This window comes from Physeter macrocephalus, chromosome 18 (assembly GCF_002837175.3).
Source record: "Physeter macrocephalus isolate SW-GA chromosome 18, ASM283717v5, whole genome shotgun sequence".
NCBI classification, from domain to species: domain Eukaryota; kingdom Metazoa; phylum Chordata; class Mammalia; order Artiodactyla; family Physeteridae; genus Physeter; species Physeter macrocephalus.
In genome coordinates this window covers 29177911-29182972 of record NC_041231.1, presented here as the reverse complement: position 1 = coordinate 29182972, position 5062 = coordinate 29177911, and positions in this window count along the sequence as shown.

The following is a 5062-nucleotide window of genomic DNA, read 5'->3' as shown; positions in this document are numbered from 1 at the left end:
AAATTGATACAGCCACTACGGAGAACAGTATGGAGGTTCCTTAAAAAAACTAAAAATAGAACTGCCATATGACCCAGCAATATCAGTACTGGGCATCTACCCTGAGAAAACCATAATTCAAAAAGAGTCCTGTACCACAATGTTCACTGCAGCTGTATTTACAATAGCCAGGACATGGAAGCCACCTAAGTGTCCATCAACAGATGAATGGATAAAGAACTTTCATGAAATCTCACACCAGGGAAGAGAAGGCCATATAATCATTTCACAATATATACATATCTCAAATCATCATGTTGTACACCTTGAACATAATATATGTCAATTATATCTCAATAAAGCTGAGAGAGAGAGAAGGCTATAAAAGCTGTCAGAGAGTAAAAATCACATCAATGACCAAAGAATATATGGAATCTAAAAAAAAAAGAAAAATGGTTCTGAAGAACCTAGGGGCAGGACAGGAATAAAGACACAGATGTAGAGAATGGACTTGAGGACACGGGGAGGGGGAAGGGTAAGCTGGGACGAAGTGAGAGAGTGGCATGGACATATATACACTATCGAATGTAAAATAGATAGCTAGTGGGAAGCAGCCGCATAGCACAGGGAGATCAGCTAGGTGGTTTGTGACCACCTAGAGGGGTGGGATAGGGAGGGTGGGAGGGAGGCTCAAGTGGGAGGAGACATGGGGATATAAGTATATGTATAGCTGATTCACTTTGTTATACAGCAGCAACTAATACACCACTGTAAAGCAATTATACTCCAATAAAGATGTTAAAAAAAAAGAATTACCACTAGATTTTTCGGGCATGAGGAGCACAGAGAACGTAAGGATTCAGCCTGTAAATATGCAGAGGGTGAGCAGCACACACACTACACACTTCCCTTACCTTCAGAGGAGGTACCCATGTTAAGCTGCTGAATGCAGCACGAGCAAAGGTCAAACTTTTCTTCCATGCTTCCAAAGAAATATCCAAGGCTGTGAAAGGCGGAAGGGATTGCGGGCTAAACAAACAAACTTTATTTAAAGACCTCAGTGGTCTTTGGCTTAACTCTGCGTCAATCAGTAAACCTAGGAGAAGAGCAAGGCTCAGTGAACATGGAATGGAACTCTGCATTCATGCAAGGGAATCAAGTGGGATACAGAGAGAGGAAGCCTGTGCCCAGTGGTCACACAGCTGGAGACCGCAGAGCTAGATCCCAAGCAGGCATCCTGCTGCTCAGCCTTCTCTCCACAGCATCACAGCACATGGTGGTGCCCCCACCCCCACGGCTTCCTTCTTTCCCACCGGGACCACCAGGACCACCCACTGTACAAAACCAAGTTGTCCTCAGGAGTCCTGAAAACCAATGTGAGTGCAAAGTCATACCATCTTCTGCCACCACTTTCCCCTGCCTTCACCTGAACCTGTGAGAAAGTCTATATCCTGACATCCGCATGGGGATGAGAGGCATGGGACCAAGAGCCATCACCATTAACTGGCAGGCTCTGTAGGGGAATGGAATGGCTTTGAGCTTTCCATGGCCTCCGTGCTTCCTTCGCTTAGCAAGCTCTGCCAGAGTAAGAGCAGAGAAATGGAACACCAGACCACTGTTCGTGCTATGCCCATTTTACAGATCGAAAACCAAGGAACAGAGGGACTAAAGCATTCCCAGGATTCAAACCCAGCTCTCCTGATTCCCAGTGTAGTGCTCTTCCCATTATGATATGCTGCTTCCAGAAAAATCTCAGTCTAAAATTATCTAGGAATACAGAAAAGTCCCCATGCTAACAGAATAAAACAGCTTCTTGTTATGGGTTGAATTGTGTCCACCCAAAAAAGATATGTTGAGGTCCTAACCCCGAGGACCTCAGAAAGTGATCTTCTTTGGAAATAGGGTCACTGCAGACATAATTAGTTACGGTGAGGTCGCACTGGGGTTGGGTGGGCCCCTAATCCAGTATGACTGGTGCCCTCCTAAGAAGGAAGCCGTGTGAACAGAGATACAAAGGGAGCCCGCCATGTGATGAGGAGGGTTAGAGTCACTTATTTACAAGACAAGGAGGCCAAAGATTGCAAGCAAACCACTAGATGCCAGGAAGAGACAGGGAGGGATTCTCCCCTGCATGTTTCCGAAGGAGCATGGCACTGTGGGCACTGGCCTCTAGAACTGTGAGAAAATAAATATGTCATTCTGAACCACCCAATTTGTGGTATGTTTTTATGACAGCCCTAGGAAATTAATACCACGCTTATTTAGACAATCCATAAAAAAGGGAAAAGCGTAAACATTTTAGTGTCTGGACGAAAGAGAGAAAAGCACCCTCCTGGGATCACGTGACCTCAGGCTACAACCCCAGTTTACTGTGTGACCGTGGGCAAGTTACTTCTCTTCTCTTGGTCTCTCTTTAAGCAACAATAGAGATAATAGTAAGAGCTCCTTTGTAGTTTGAGGTAAAGATTAAATGAGGGAATGCATGTGAAAACACAAAGCACAGACAACACATAGCACAGAATAAGAACTCAAAAATATTATCACCACCAATATTAATTTTTCAAGGCAGATTTAAACACAAGGAAAGAAAAAGCAGAAGAATAATTCACAAATTTAGAAGTCTCAATGATCAACCTTCAGTTCACATATGTTACCACTTGCCCAATAAGGAAGCTATTAGACACACGCGACTATTCACATTTAAATTGATAAAATGAAAGGAAAACTTTATTTTCTCAGGTACGCTAGCCACATTTCCAATGCTCAACGGCCACATGTGGCTTGTGGCTACCATATTGGATAGTACAGAGTAGAACATTTCTATTATTGCAGAAAAACCTGCTGGATATTCCCTTTTTTATTTTTTCCCTTTTGGCTGTACCGCACGGCATGCAGGATCTTAGTGCCCCGATGAGGGATCGAACCCACACCCCCTGCAGTAGAAGCACGGAGTCTTAACCACTGGACCGCCAGGGAAGTCCTTATCTGTTGGACATCGATACGACCACCCTCTAAGGTATAAGGTACAGACTTTGCAGAGACAGAGGCCAGTATGTCAAGGGTGTGATATTTTCCTTTCAACTTATAAAGGATTTCCAATGCTGCATCAGTAAATGGACGTTTAAAAAATCCCTTTATCATCAGGAAACATGAAAGTCAGTTCCTATCACAACTTGAAATAGAATGCACTGCTACCGAGGATTTTTCATCTACAGTTGGAGATGCTAGAAGTCATGAAATGGGGTGTGTATTAATCACATAAATACCAGGATATGAATAGCTTCCTCAGCAGTAACCATAAAAATGAAAAGGGCTTTGAATTTTAGAAACAAGAACTGGTACAAACATGTGTAAACCGAATCCCAAACTCACTCCAGATTAAGAGAGGCTATTCTGGTGTAACATGTTGACCACACAAATACATTTTTAAAGTTCAGCACCTGGGATGGATTAAAAGCCACATGGGGGAGAGGAGAGAGAAGATGGCGGAAGAGTAAGTCGCGGAGATCACCTTGCTCCCCACAGATACATCAGAAGTACATCTACACGTGGAACTGCTCCTATAGAACACCTGCTGAATGCTGGCAGAAGACCTCAGACCTCCCAAAAGGCAAGAAACACCCCACGTACCTGGGTAGGGCAAAACAAAAAATAATAAACAGAGACAAAAGAATAGGGATGGGACCTGCACCAGTGGGAGTGAGCTGTGAAGGAGGAAAGGTTCCCACACACAGTAGAAGCCCCTTCACGGGCGGAAACTGCAGGTGGCGGAGGGGGGAAGCTTTGGAGCCACGGAAGAGAGTGCAGTAACAGGGGTGCGGAGGGCAAAGCGGAGAGATTCCCGCACAGAGGATCGGTGCCGACCGGCACTCACCAGCCGGAGAGGCTTGTCTGCTCACCCGCCAGGAAGGGCGGGGGCTGGGAGCTGAGGCTCGGGCTTCGGTGGGATCCCAGGGAGAGGACTGGGGTTGGCGGCGTGAACACAGCCTGAAGGGGTTAGTGCAACACGGCTAGCCAGGAGGGAGTCCGGGAGAAGTCTGGAGCTGCCGAAAAGGCAAGAGACCTTTACTTCCCTCTTTGCTTCCTGGGGTGCGAGGAGAGGGGATTAAGCGCGCCACGTAAAGGAGCTCCAGAGATGGGCGCGAGCCGCGGCTATCAGCGCGGACCCCAGAGACGGGCATGAGACGCTAAGGCCGTTGCTGCCGCCACCAAGAAGCCTGTGTGCGAGCACAGGTCACTTTCCACACCTCCCTTCCCGGGAGCCTGTGCAGCCCGCCACTGCCAGGGTCCCGGGATCCAGGGACAACTTCTCCGGGAGAACGCACGGCGCGCCTCGGGCTGGTGAAACGTCACACCGGCCTCTGCCGCCGCAGGCTCGCCCCGCATCCGTACCCCTCCCTCCCCCCGGCCTGAGTGAGCCAGAGCGCCCGAAACAGCGGCTCCTTTAAGCCCGTCCTGTCTGAGCGAAGAGCAGACACCCTCAGACGACCTACGCGCAGAGGCGGGGCCAAGTCCAAAGCTGAACCCCAGGAGCTCCAGCCAGGCGTCAGGGCTGTGCCTCTGAGGTGGGAGAGCCAAGTTCAGGACACTGGTCCACAAGAGACCTCCCAGCTCCACGTAATATCAAACGGGGAAAATCTCCCAGAGATCTCCGCCTCAACACCAAGACCCAGCTTCATTCAACGACCAGCAAGCTACAGTGCTGGACACCCTATGCCCAACATCTAGATGGGATCAATAGCAGAATAAGTGAGGCAGAAGAACGAATAAGTGACCTGGAAGATAAAATAGTGGCAATAACTACTACAGAGAAGAATAAAGAATGAAAAGAACTGAGGACAGTCTCAGAGACCTCTGGGACAACATTAAATGCACCAACATTCGAATTATAGGGGTCCCAGAAATAGAAGAGAAAAAGAAAGGCAGTGAGAAAATATCTGAAGAGATTATAGTTGAAAACTTCCCTAATATGGGAAAGGAAATAGTCAATCAAGTCCAGGAAGCACAGAGAGTCCCATACAGGATAAATCCAAGGAGAAACACGCCAAGACACATATTAATCAAACTATCAAAAATTAAATAC